The following is a 15,247-nucleotide window of genomic DNA, read 5'->3' as shown; positions in this document are numbered from 1 at the left end:
TCAATCACATCTGCTGGGATGTGACGACGTCCATCTTGCCATTTTATACCTAAGAACTGGATTTCCTGGGCAGGCCCCTTCACCTTGCTGCTCTTAATGGCAAAACCAGCTTGCAAAAGAATTTGGATTATCTGTTTTCCTTTCTGGAAAACCTCTGCTGCTGTATGGCCCCACACTACAATATCATCAATATACTGCAAGTGCTCAGGAGCATTACCCTGTTCCAAGACAGCTTGGATCAACCCATGGCAAATGGTTGGGCTGTGCTTCCACCCTTGAGGTAAACGGTTCCAGGTGTACTGAATACCTCTCCAGGTAAAAGCAAACTGTGGCCTACATTTTGCAGCCAATGGGATGGAAAAGAAGGCATTAGCAATGTCAATGGTGGCATACCACCTAGCTTCTTTTGACTCCAATTCATACTGGAGTTCTAGCATGTCTGGTACAGCAGCACTTAATGGAGGTGTGACTTCATTCAGGCCACGGTAATCTACCGTCAGCCTCCATTCCCCACTGGTTTTACGCACTGGCCATATGGGGCTGTTAAAAGGCGAGTGAGTTTTGCTAATCACTCCCTGATTTTCTAATTGGCGAATTAGCTTGTGAATGGGGAGCAATGAGTCCCTATTGGTGCGGTACTGCCGTCTGTGAACCACTTTGGTGGCAATTGGTACCACTTGGTCTTTTACCTGGAGCAACCCCACAGCAGAAGGATCATCTGACAGACCAGGTAAAGTTGACAGCTGCTTAACACCGTTTGTGTTAACAGCAGCTATCCCAAAGGCCCATCGATACCCCTTGGGATCCTTAAAATGTCCCATCCTAAGGTAATCGATTCCCAGTATACATGGAGCCTCTGGACCAGTCACAATAGGGTGTTTTTGCCAGTTTTTACCAGTGAGGCTTATTTCGGCCTCCAACATAGTCAATTCTTGAGAACCCCCAGTCACTCCATGGATATATATTGGTTGTGTCCCTTGGTGACTTGAGGGCATTAGGGTGCATTGTGCACCAGTGTCCACCAAGGCTTTATATTTCTGTGGTTGAGATGTGCCAGGCCACTTAATCCACACAGTCCAGTATACTCTGTTGTCCCTTTCCCCCCCCTGGCTGGGGGCAGGGCCCCTCTATTGTTTACCTCGGTGGCTTGCAGCAACTGGAACTTTCCCCCTTTTGGAAGAGTTCGCCTTGGTGGTTGTTTTGTACTGTAATTCTTTCACTCGTGCCTGAAGTGCAGAAGTGGATGAATTATACCACCTCTTTATATCCCCCCCATGATTACTCAAGAAATACAACAAAGCAAAACGTATGGTCTTATCGTTGTCATTTGCTTGAATATGAGGACCTCTCTTTTTTATGGTTGAGATTTTCGATGATACGGGTCGAGAGGAACTCATGTTGTTTAGCTTTTTCAATAGGCAATCGTGGGAATCCTGGTCCCCATCATCTGGTACCACCATGGATCCATCTACATCAGGCATGTTAGTCAACATGTCAATAATTTCATTTTGTGTTCCCTCCATTCTGTTTAACCTTTCAGCTATTTTGACAATGGCTGAAGTATAACGATTAACTTCTGTAGTGCTTATAAATAATTCAAGCTCCTGAAGTTTAGCAATTAGTTCATTAACAAGGGGTTTCCTTTCCCCTTGGCCATATACTAATGCAAGTGCACTGGCATGCTTTTCTGGAGCAGCCCTTGTAAAGTCACGCCACATTTGTCGTGGTACACGGACTATCTCAGGATCATGTAATTGGTTCGGGTCATTGCGGTTGAAGTGGGAGCTGTATAGCATTTCCACCAGAGCATTTTCTCTCAAAGTTTGGATGCCTTTCTCTATATCAGTCCATTTCCTTTTCTCAGGCTCCAAGTCCCGTTTAAAGGGGAATCTATCTCTTACCGCTATCAACATCCGCTTCCAGAGGGTGTAGGACTGATCTTGGCATGTGCCAATACCTCTGTCCACACGTGCATCTCTGGAAATGCTACCCAGTTGGCGAGCTTCATTGCCATCAAGCCACACACTGCTGGCACCATTGTCCCAGCATCGAAGTAACCAGGTGACCATATGTTCTTTTGGTTGACGTGTGTAATCCTTTCTTAGATCCCGAATTTCACTCAGTTTTAAAGATCTATCAATAATGGTCGTAATACTTTGCTCACCTTTTGCTCTATCAAGAGTCCCAGGTGTTGATGGTGGCAACTGTGTTGATGAGGCTGCCCCATCTATAAGTTTGGACTCGAGAAATTCTCGTAAAGAAAATCTAACTTTTGGCTCCTCTTCATCTGACTCTGACTCTTGTATTATTTCCTCCAGGTAACCCTCCTTCTTTTTTCTCTCTCCTAACTTCCTCTGCTCCTCATACTTCTTCTGTTCCTCTATCATCTTCTTATACCCCTCTAACATCCTCTGCTCCTCCAACTTCTTCTGGTCTTCTGACTCCCCCTGCTCTCCTGAGTCCCCCTGCTCTCCTGAGTCCTGCTCTCCTAACTCCCTCCGCTCTTCTAACTCCTTCTGCATTTTCTCTAACTGAGTTGAAAATTGTTTTACTTTTCGCCCTCTTACAGGGGCAACCAACATTGTATCTGGTGCCCCTGGTAGTTGGTCAAGGTGTGGTACATACGGTTCAGACTTGGGGATGTTCCCCTTGGACTGGAGGGTGCATAGCTTGGATCGGAGGAGATCGCGCTCGAACTCCAGGGTGTCGAACTCAGCCCTGAGGGCGTTGTACTTGGACTGAATTGTGTCGAACCCGGACTCGAGCGCGTCGTGTTTGAACTGGAGAGTGTTGCGCTCAGATTGGACGGCATCGTACATGGTCTGGAGGTTGTTACGATCGATCTTGATAGCATCGAACTGAACCTTGAGGTCGCTGTACATGGACCGGAGGACATCTCGCTCAGATCGGAGGGTGTTACATTCGGACTGAAGGATGTTGTGCTCAGACTGGAGGGTGTTGTAATCAGTCTGGAGGGTGTCACGCTCCGACGGGAGAATGTCGCGCTCAGACTGGGGGCAGCTATTCTCAGTCTGGAGGGCGTTGTACTCGGACTGGAGAGTGCCGTGCTCGGACTGGAGAGCATTGTGCTCGGACCGGAGAGCGTTGTGCTCGGACTGGAGAGCGTTGTGCTCGGACTGGAGAGCGTTGTGCTCGGACCGGAGAGCGTTGTGCTCGGACTGGAGAGCGTTGTGCTCGGACCGGAGAGCGTTGTGCTCGGACCGGAGAGCGTTGTGCTCGGACCGGAGAGCGTTGTGCTCGGACCGGAGAGCGTTGTGCTCGGACCGGAGAGCGTTGTGCTCGGACCGGAGAGTGTCGTGCTTGGACCGGAGAGCGTTGTGCTCGGACTGGAGAGCGTTGTGCTCGGACTGGAGAGCGTTGTGCTCGGACTGGAGAGTGTCGTGCTCGGACCGGAGAGCGTTGTGCTCGGACCGGAGAGCGTTGTGCTCGGACCGGAGAGCGTTGTGCTCGGACCGGAGAGCGTTGTGCTCGGACCGGAGAGCGTTGTGCTCGGACTGGAGGGTGCCGTGCCCGGACTGGAGAGCGTTGTGCTCGGACTGAAGAGTGTTGAGTTTGGATTGCAGGGATTCTTTCTCATACCAATATGTGTCTCGTTGATGTAGGAGGTCTTCTCTCTCAGCTCTGAGACTCTCTTTCTCATACCAGAATGAGTCTCGTTGTTGTAGGAGGTTATTTCTCTCATCAAGGAGACTCTCATTCTCAGCCCTGAGACTCCCTCTCTCAGCATCAAAAACTTCCCTCTCAGAAATGGTATTAAATAAGGCCCGATAAGCATTAGCTAGGCCCCAAGTCATTTGTGCCTCCTGAGATCTGCCTGAGCCACAACATTCCTGTCTCAAATATGCGGTCAAACTCTTGGGATTCTTTAAGTGTTCAGGAGTAAAGCTCCATGACACTAAAGATGTCTGTCTTCTAAAAGTCTCTCCAAAGTCTCTCCACACTCCCTGCCACTCAGTATTCTCTAATTCTAGGGAAGACTTCCTCCTGAGGTTATAAATCCAGATACTGAGTGAGATCACTACAATAACCAACAGTAAATTCAGGGAGATTAATAAGATTGACAGTGTGGTCCACTGGGACAACTGGTCAGTCGAAGACTGCTTAAAGGATGCAAAGAAAAAAGGAAGAGCACGCTCAAAAACCACCATTTCCGTACTATTAGTTGCATTAGTTGCATTAGTTGCTCCCTCTGGAGCTGCATGCAGATACCAAGTAAGCGTTGATAACCATGCTTTCAAATCATTATACATGTTTACAATTCCATAGGAAAAAGTGGCTAGCTTAAACATGCTCCAATATGTTTGGAGCATCACAAAAGAGGAACTAATGAAATGCAGTCCCTGGTAGAACAAACTTACTAGAGGGAACATTTTTTTTTTTTTTCTTTTTTTTTCTTTTTTTTTTCTTCAATAGAGAGAAAAAAGTAAAAGAAAACAAAGCTCAGCAGTGTTTATAAAATATACCGGAGTATTGGCAGTCCGCCTGGACTTTCAAGGTCAAGCTCGCAGGCGCAGAATCGCAAACCTAAGATAGCTCCTTAACAAAGAAAAACAACTTGTAGCCCTGTTAAAAGCTAAAAGAGCAACAGAAGAAAACACAGAAAAACAGCAACTCAAATTGCCCGCATTCTCCACCAAAATCTGTCACGGTTTGAACTAAAAATCCACCTGCGTCCGTGACAGGGGGCCGTGGGCCCCGGAGGGGCCCTGGGCCGAAAGGAAAAAGTTAATTAGGAAAAGAAAACAGCGACAACGATCTAAGGAGGCACACTTATTTACTAAATACTATATCGAAATACAGGATAATAAAATATAATATAATATAATTGAAAATTGAGCTAACGAATCAGACAAAATAAGAGAGAGAATGAGTCCCGTAACCGAAAGGCCTACTGTGAAATTTAGGCGAGACGGTGAAGGCTCCCACACACTCCCCTGAACGCCAGAACTCGAAAGAGATCAGTCTGTTCTGTGACAGAGTTAATATAGAGTCCAGGTCCCGTGACCCATCGTGTTGTTCCCTGGGAGATGTAGTCTTCTTCTGTAAGTTGCAGATTCAGTAAAATTATTCATGCTTTAAATGATGTTATGATGTGGAATACTGCTAGCAAAAATTACAAAATTATTAAACCATGACACCGGTACCATCTCTTTGTATGACAACTATTAGCACACTGCTGCAGCTGTAAGGAATTCCTTATGGAGAGACTGCTTGCAAGCGGCCACAAGGTCTGCCTGCCTGTATTTAAGGCTGAGTACGGCAGCTAGAAGCAGATGCCCCTCGTGGTTCCGCTGCTGCTGCCGAGATTACACAAGTTAAACTAGTAGCAGGTAACAAGGGACTTCCTCAAAACTCTTTCAGAAGCAGCTTTCCTGGTGCCTGATTACCATGACAGAAGGAACTGGGAGGCTGAGAAGCTCGGCTGACAGCACAGCAGACCTTTGCCTCAGGCAAAGCAGAATGAATTCCCCTCATTCCCAAGTCAATGCAATTTATAGCCCAGGGCTACGTCTCATTACTCCTGCCCAAGCCAAGGTTGTTGGAACTTCAGTGACAGTTCAGCAACAGACCTGTCTCTCTCTGGCACTCCTAAGGCAGTAGCCACGGTTTTATTTAGCTGGAAATCTGCTCTGTTGTATAGAGAAGTTTAGAAAGGAGGAAAAACTGTTTTGAAAAGTGAACCAATATAAAGATCTTATTTAATAATGCTGTGGTTTAACCTGGCACGCAGCTGAACACCATGCAGCCTTTCTCTCACTCCACCCCATCAGTGGGACAGGGGAGGAAAACTGAGAAGAAAAGGTAGAACTCTCTAGTTCTATTTTTGCACAATGTCATATGGTAGGGAATACCCCTCTGGCCAATTCAGGGCAGCAGGCAGAGTTCTGTACCCCCACCCCCACCGCACAACAAGACAGTGCAAAAAGCTGAAGATCTGAAATGTCCTTGGCTCTGTACAGCACTGCTCAGCAACAACTAAACCATCACTGTGTCAGCAACACCCTTTTTTCTCCTAAAGCCAAAACATGCATCATACTGTCAGCTGAATCCAAGAAGAAAACCTTCCAACTGCAGTGTGGTGTTAGAAAGCAGCATTCCTTTATTCCTTGGGATACATACCAGGTGACCTGACAATGCAAGTGTGTGCTCTCAGAATTCAAGTGACATACATATCATAGAATGGTATGGGCTGGAAGGGACCTTTAAGATCACCTGGTTCCAACCTACTGCTACAGGCAGGGACATCCCCCCCTAGACCAGGTTGTTCACAGCCCCATCCAGCAGGGCCTTCAGTGCTTCCAGGGAGGGGGCATCCCCAACCTCACAGGGCAACCTGCTCCAGTGTCCCACATATGCAATACAATCGCATACATATTCATCCCTCTCCAAGAACTTGTTAATATACTTTAATGTCCTTCTGGGCATGCACAGTAGGGGCCTACGGTGGTCTTAGACCACTTTCTCCTCATTTTTCCATCATCAGCTTCAACACTGTGACTTTTGGCTGATCTTCAACTATTTCTTCCCTTTCATTCCCAACTAAACTAATATACAGGTCCTTAAACTAACATACTGATCCCTATTGCTAAATGAGCCTACAGCAGTACCAGACACAGAAGATTAACTGTTCCAGCTGAAACCAGGACAAATAATAACTAAAAAATGACAGGAACCAGCAAAAGAGCTGTATCTACCAGGCTGCACTACTTAATCAGCAGCAACACAGACATCACAGAACATCACGTAGTTCACTCTGAACAAGGTAAGGATGTGTTCTTTAGTCTGGGTAATCTGCAAAACCAGGATAATTTCCAATTTGCCTGTGTCACAAACAAGAACATGGCACGATAATAATAGTGTTGAATACCCATTATTGTGTTTTCCTCTAAATTTAATACAAGTTTCACACTGTCACAAAGACATGGTAAACAGAATAGCTCAGAAAAGGCTTCTAGCTCAGCAGAAAAAGGAGCCAAGCACTAAAGGAAACAGCATCCGAGACTGTATGAAGATGGAGTCCACGTCCATGATCTGTTTACGCTTCTCTATGCCAATAACCAAGTTAATAATCATTCCACAACCCCTTTCTGGTCCGTGTAAACCAAACCACCACCCAAAACTCAATACGTGGCATTGCTCTGCTGCCAGTACTTCAAGCTACAGGAAAAGCTGGGGATTGTACGCACATACATGAGCTACCCAAAGCGCATATCAATTCCTTAGTGCTGCTCCCTCTGTTCAGCTTGGAACTACCATTACTCAGCCACGTGTGGGAGCAGTTCTGTGCAGGAGCTCATTGTGATGGCCTGAATTTGCCCAGCAGTTTATAAGACCACATTTCTGACTCTCAAAAGATGCCAAAATGAGCACCAGAGAAAGATCATTGATCCTGAAACACAAGTTAGATCTAGACACAAGCGTTCTGGACTGAACTATGAACCTGATCAAGTGTTCCACACAAAATACACGACCGGTGTTAGATCTTCAAGGGACAGGAATGAAGATAAGACGGAGCTCCTAGAATGCTCATAGGGGAGTTATTTTGGATTGGATTTTACTCCTTTTGAAGGATCAAATATATTCCTGAAATGATAAGAGTTTGAAAAAGAATCTGATTCTCTGAGGACAGAGCCAGACCTTCACAGGTACCTGAAAGAGAATATGCTTCATTGCCTCAAGACCATACCTTCACCACATCCCTTTATTTCAGCTCCAGGAGCACACAGAAGCTGACTCCAATATCAAAGAGGACATCAGGATACTACATTAGCAAGACATTTGCTCAGCTCTTCTTTCCATCAGACTTTTCTGACATCCGTAGCTCTTTCATTACCTTATCCTCACCACCACTGGTTTTGTGATTCATCCAGGCTCCCATATGTGCTGCCAGCAGCCTGGGCATCCTTCTCCTAAATCACTGTGATTTTCACCAGATGATTAGGAACACAAAACAGAGCTGGCTGATGCTGCTATGCTCTCAAATTCTGATTTCAAGGTGATTTGTGCTCCCTTCCTCCTTGGTTTGTAAGGACAGGAGGGGAAGCAGCAAGATCTCTTTTGTGTGCTTGGAGCCAAATAAGGAATTAACTTGCCTAGCACAGTATCTGCTCCAAAGTGTATGGTACCTCAGGAGGACAATCAATTTCATGGTTCTCTAAAGCTGATTGAAACATGATTACACAGCAAGCCATAGGCTCTTTTTTCTAAGACTTGCCAACTGCCTGTGCTTCTTAGGAACAATTACTACTGCAGGTGAATTCGGTTTGCTACTGGAATGGACATTAGTCTCAATCTTATCAGGAAGTTTCAGACATTTGGGGGTACAAGACTAAGTTAATTGTGCCAAGTGTTACACAAAAGGAATAATCTGAAGAAAGTTATCTTCTAATGAACAGGAAAAAGTGGGTTAGTGAATAATCTCCCTCCAGTGTTGGACTTCAGAGCTAAAGAATGTATTTCATGACTGGATGATTGGGAGCATTTTCTGTTTTAAAACTCTGTTTAAGCCAGATGATTATTGCTACTTATGTCCCTTCCCAGCCCAGTGTATTTCATCCAGGAGATGTGAGGAAGCAAATGCCTTTTGCTCTGACATTTGTGAACTAAGTTTTTTTGGAAGAAGGTTATGGGAAAGTTAAACAACATTTCTGCAAGCCTTTGCAGCCTTACATTTAAAGCTGGCATGAGGTGGCAGACTAAAAGCCCTGAAGAATAAAGTCCCTTAATTTACACACTGCAAAAGCATGGCACGATTAGTATAAAAGGATAAAAACCACAGCCCTGCTCTAGGAATGGCTGTATAAGTTAACCCAGGGAGACCCTGCAAACAAAAGAGGGCCTGTTTGCTATGAGTCACACAAACAGGGAACCAATTAAACCTCAGACTGGGTGGACACAGAACATAACCCAGCCTTCACCAGGATCAGGATCATTAGGGCTAAGAAGTCTCATGCCCAGGCTCCTCTTCCCCATTTACATTTCCTTGGGACTTTATTGCTTTTTGTTTTCTATAAATAAAACTAAATTTAATGTCTATGAGAAAGGGAGAAAGAATGGTAACAAAGCAATTGGGAGTGCCTTGGTAATGTATTCAGGCCATTAAGGATTTCATTAGGTTTACTAAAAGGTCATTAATGATAAAATATCTTCTTTTATTTTACATACTTTCTAAACATTATAGTCTGTTCTGCCATTCAAGCCTGCACCCCACTGACATTAATTAGCATGCTATATATTAAAGAGAGTTTTTAATGAGCTGCTATTTCATATGATTTTATTGGAGAGCTTCATTGTTCAGTTTAATAGCAGAAAATGACAACTATAGAAATTGCTTTGATAGGACTGTGGAATTGAGGCGGTTATTCAACCCCCATGCTTGCTCCTCAGTTTGCTCCTGATGCCAAAAGCGCTGCTTAACGTCTCTCAGAGCCTTGCTGCACTTGCTGTAGTGAAAGCTGTGGGCAATGAACAAAACCCCAAACCAACAAAGGAGGAACAGCAGCATCACTTTCAGCTGATCTGAATACCATACATCACAAAGAAACAGCGGTGAGAACCACACTGCGCCACATTTATAGATAAAAATACCAGTCCTAGCTATTACAGTAGCCCACACTTGTAAGATTGGATTTCTTAGTGATGCAAACACTGAACTATCCATTTGTACCCATTTTCCAAGTTAAGAGCCTGTGCTGCCCTAAGCTGATTTTCAAAGAGCAACTGGAGTACGAAGAGAGAGGAGCAAGGAACCTCAGCAACCCTTCCCTGATGCCAAAACCAAGCAGCTGCCAGCACCTCCTGATGCTGTCCCAGCCTTGCCCTCAGTGATACAACCTGGGTGACACAGAAAGCAGAGAAACAGTGACGAATGGAGAGGGGAAAAAAAGGAAGAAAGTAGTTGGTAAGGAGAGCAGGGCATGGAAACTAAACCCAAAACTAAACTCATAGTACCCAGTGGATAGCAGGACCATAGTTAGAAGTCCCAGGTCTAACATGCTTGCAACAAAGATAACAGTCAGACCAGCTTGCAAAGGAACCATAATACTGGCCTCTCCTCTCATAAGCAATGAGAACACCAACTTGACTGGCTTTTACTCTGCTGCCACCTGTCACACAGCAACAAAATGGAAGAGGATATTGGTGGGAAGGTTTAACCTCCTCTGCCACCTCACCAACATCCATCTCTGACGTTGTGGATCAAGATCACAGAAGAGGAGGCATTACTTTCAGAGCATCCTCCGTACAAAAACCTATACAACCTTTGCTTTCAAGTTAGTCAACTATCACATTTCGGGGAAGCAGGACACTGTTATATGTGAATATGGAGATGCTACAGAACTCTATCTGCAGCACCATAACAAATCCAACATGCAGAACAAAATAATTCAGTTCCTTCCTTTAAAAAAATATACAATTATTATTTTTTTTTTAGCCGAAAGCCTTCTCTCATTTGCATTGGATTCATATTGCTGTAACTCCGCTGGCTTCAAAAGAACAATAAAAAGGTAATCAAAGAAAGCGTTGTGCTCAGGGGACCGCGTTAGTTCAGGAAAGCTTGATCAAGCGGTTTCTTTAACAGTTGATTCATTCATACTATTTATAACAGCAGCCTGTGATTTACCTGGGGGTTGTCATACATTTAAAGGGAAAAAAAAAACACTCTGACATCTGAGTTTCTCCAAAAAAAAAAGCCTCCCATTTTCTCATCATGATGTTGCTGGAAACCATAGGATTAAAAGGGCATCAGTAACAACTTCTTCCAAGAACATCTTGTAGGTAACAGTGAGCGAGCAGCACATGATTAAGAATCCTACGAACAGCTCCTTAAGGTTCTTATTCAAAAAACAAAACCATCCCTAACAGTAAAACCATCCCTAACTGGGAAATCATTCAAACACTTCCGTAATTCAAAGGCTGCAATAAGCAGCAGTCAGAATGGGGAGAGACAGGGGCAGCCCTGCAGGGCCAGCTGAGTCTGCACCTGAGCACACAGCTCTGCTGCAGGGCTGCCAAAAACCCACACCTGCTGCACCTCTGGGCTGTAAGGAGCACCAGCAGGCAGCAGACACTGCCCCAGAAACTATCACACAGACACAGCGAAGGATAATTCCTATTATCCCCCACGCAATCTCTAAATTGACCCAACCCACTTCATTCCTGCCGCAGCATTTTATGTTTCCAGACCTAACAGCAAAAGGAAAGCCAGCCTGCTTTAAAAGAGCAGCTTTTGCAGGTACTGGCTCCCCACACCGCTGTGCCCAGGTGTAATGCTGTAACACGATGGAAAGCACAGCAATGGCAGCAGTTGTAGCAGCAAAGTCCTTGGCTGCAGCAAGTGAAGAATTGCTCAAATCTAACAGCCACAGAAACAAAGTAAAGAAGCTGCTTACCTTTGGAAGGCCTCAGATACGCAGGGATGTCCAGCAAAATGCTTTTACCTCCACTGCCAAACTTTAAATAAGGTCTGGGAAGGGGTGGATCCTGCCTCCAGCCCTTCCAGTCACTCAGGGGGATTGTTTGCAGCTGAGCTCCCCTGGGTTGGCCCTGCCTTCCCACCAGGTGCTCCATCACTGCTTCAGGCAGTTGATTGCATTTCCACTGTTCCAGGTAAGCAAGGCCTTCCTTGCAGCAGCGCTGCAGTCACTGTAAGTGCCCAGGATACTGCTAACAGGTTGCTGAGGCTCATGTTCAGGGTCTAACAGGGAGCTTAGAAGCTATATTTTTTCTATTAAATAACATGAGAGGATGGTGGGAAGGGGAAAGGCTCCCTTTGATATTCTGCTGGCAAGCAACGCTGGGCTGACAGAGCTGCTTCTCAGATCCCACCAGAAGTTTCTCACTTCCCCCAGCCTTGTCTCAGAAGCAGAATCACAGCCTGATGGTGGACATGTCATCCCAACCCTGCTGAGAGTGAAGTATGGAGCTCCTCAATTGTGAAGAAGAGATAATAAGCAACTGCAGTCAGCACCATTCATTTTTCACCTTCTGGCCTGAATCCTAACTAAGAGTGGTCCACAGCACTGGCAGTGCCTCACCAGCCTGGCCACCAAGTGTTCTGAAAGCATAACACTCAGCAACCATACAAAGAGCAACTGACGTTCAGCCAGTGCAGCCTTCTTCCAGCACAATTCTGCACAAAAATCTGTTAACTACAGAACTAATTTAGCTGTGTATATATGCACAGCTTTCCTAACATGCAATCAAAAGGATGAAGCAGCCAACTGTAGAGCTGACGGCTTCAAACTTGAACAGATTATGCACAGCGCTGCTAGTTTAGATTATTAAGGGATTCTAATTCAACATAACACAGATGTAGTAAAGCACTTATTCTTCCTGTAATTGACTTTCATGGACCCTGGAAAAACAACACACTGCAGAACAAGGCACCATATAAAACCGGTGTCAAAGGAAAACATTAGTGCTGTAGACAGAGAAAAACATCTAGTTATGGGAAGACTGCATTGTCAAATGTCCTTACAGGAGGGCGAGAAAGCTACGACCAAAATATACCATCATTAATTGATCATTTTCTGGGTTTTGAGCACTTAATGGCGTCTCCTTAATGCTCTCTTAATGCTCAGCTAAATGCAGCAGCCAGCCGCATGTAGCATGGACTTCCTTCAGTGCACACTTAGTGAGCTTAGTGAGAAAGCTTAGTCCCAGGAGTATTGTGCTTCCACAGAACGCAATTGAGAAGCTGTAAAAAGATTGATTTTCATGGGAACATTCAAAGCCACTTCTGACTGAAGGCAATTGCTAAGAATTGTCATCCTTCTACTATTTTGACTGTAGAGCTTTATATAAATTGGTTGCGAGATTTTGTGGTTGTTGCTTTCCTTCTTGAGGGAGCCATTTCTCATTCTTCTTTACAAAAAAGAAAGCCTTTAAATAAACAAACAAATGACTAAGCCGAATTCACATTTCAACCCTCTTGTCTTCTGCAGGAGGAGTTTACTTGATACACCTTTTGGTAGGGAAGATTTTATGCTAAAAATTTCATGAATAGCTCTAAAAAGGGGGTATGAATAGAACCACAAGCATAACTGTGCAGTGCGCAGCTATCACATCAGATCAACAAGCTTCATTTTACAATAAGGAAGCAGCTGTAGGGGCCAAAGCTGGGAGAAATCTGTTTCCACTCTACTGCAAATGCAGGCAGCGCATCCCACATCTACTGACCCTACACACCAGCATCTAAGAGGCAGTTTGCATGTAACAACCTCTCCTGCTGAGAAAGTGAGTGAAGTGATTGAGAAGAAGTGGTATATTGGCAACTGGAGAGATGTTGTAGGGCAGACTGCAATTTCACATGGAAACTGAGGATCTGTAACCTCAGATGCACAATTTAAACTCAAATCCACCGGGCTTAGAGCAGCTTGTCTCTAAGCATCCCATTAAAGAGCTGAAATAGTGCATGAAAGTCCCTTATATTATTATTCCTAGCACCTAAACAGGGGTTTACAGCATATCGGAAACAGACTGAGAAAATTAGTAGTTAGAAGAGGCAAATACATCCTTATTTCCCAAGACCCCATGTGCAACCCACATGGGACTTAATCAATGTAAAGATGAGAACATAAGTGATTACAAGACTATTCCACACAACATTTATAAAAACAGTTTACAGTTTAAATGTTGCCTTCAGGCACGGCTTTGAAAGGACTTCAATCAGCTGACTCTTTCTTCTAGCCAAGGAGCTGGAAATAGTGCAGTCACACTTGAAATGCTTCTAGGATTGTAATGCATTGTAACAATGCCTTCCCCCTAGTAATATGACAGGTACTTTAGACAGGAATGCTGAGGGTTTTTTGTTGGTGGTCCCCAATAAAGAAGAAACATTCTAAAAACTGGCAATTAGAAGAAATTGGCTACACACAAATAAGATTCTTATGATGGTGAAAACCAACATTGATCGATCACCGAGTGCCCCTCTAAGCTCACAGCTGCCCAAATAAACAGCAAAATGCAGCTTATTTACACTGTAGAGATCAAATACAAGCTTCCAGAAATTACCTGGGTCCACCTGTGTGCAGGATGTACCTCCATTGGGATCATGGAACAAATGCCCGAAAGAACCTCATCTAATCTACAAGCAGGAGAATTTAAGTGCCAAAGCTGGTCCATGACCTTGAATTAGATTGCTTGTTCATGCATTCCAGGGACAGCATTAGGTCCGCCCAGTGCTTGATGCTGGTTTGACTTTACACACGCTTAGGATAAAAGAAAGAAATCTTTGTTGCATGTCTTTGTACACAAAGGCTTTGAAGCTGAACTCCCACGTGGGTTTAAGCACCGTTTGATTATTAGAAATTTTAAAACACAGCAGCTTTTACAGGATTGGTTTTCTTTAAAAAAATAAAGAAAAAAAGAAAAAAAAATTCAACAAGCTTTCAGACTTCCAGGAGACTCAACAGGGGGCAGAGCTTATGATGATATTGTTAGATTCTGCCATTCACAGCTCACTATGAGACAGCAGCAGTAACACCTCTTTCACAAACGGCACATGCAAAAACACCTCTGAGAGCTTTCTACCCAAACCAGCGTACCAGCAAAATCCATTATCACTCTTCAGCTATGTTTCCAAACACAGATTGATCCACTTGTCTCCTATAAGTACTTACACAACTTGAATCTACCTGGGGACCTGGTTTAGCTGGAGTTCCTCAGCTTTATGCCCCCTGCAGTGCTTACCTGCAGCAGCAGCCTATGCATCTTCCTAATGGCTCACTTGACTGGACAAACTGACACCCACTAGTACAGAACATGTTCATCACATTAACTGCTTTGCTGTGCTCCCCTAACATCCCCAAGATGCACTGCACCATCACTCACTTCTTCCTGACTCACATCTTCATCTTTCCAGCATGCTGACAGCTGACTTGCAACTCCTGGAGCTCTCCACATCCTCTCGCAATGATGATTTCTGCTCCCTTGGAACAGACTACAGTTACACACCAATTTGGTGATCTAGACGATTCCATTGTTTAAAATCCCAACTGAGGCTGTACCCAGTGCAACAAAAGCTTAGAAAGGCGGGGGTTTTATTTGTTTATCTTAAGCGGAACTAGAGAAAAAATACAGTACAGAAAATCCAATGAGTCAGACCTAGATGATGATGGTACAGAAGGAACTGTTACTTCATTTGGGGAAGGAAGATGGCTTTTTTGTTTTCATTTTATTAGGAAAGTTTGTGCCAAAAGGTATTTGAGAGAAAAAGTCACCTGAG

This window comes from Coturnix japonica, unplaced genomic scaffold (genome assembly GCF_054131305.1).
Source record: "Coturnix japonica strain WE unplaced genomic scaffold, WE-NBRP24 Scf042, whole genome shotgun sequence".
NCBI classification, from domain to species: Eukaryota; Metazoa; Chordata; class Aves; order Galliformes; family Phasianidae; genus Coturnix; species Coturnix japonica.
Note: the sequence above shows the minus strand (reverse complement) of the source record.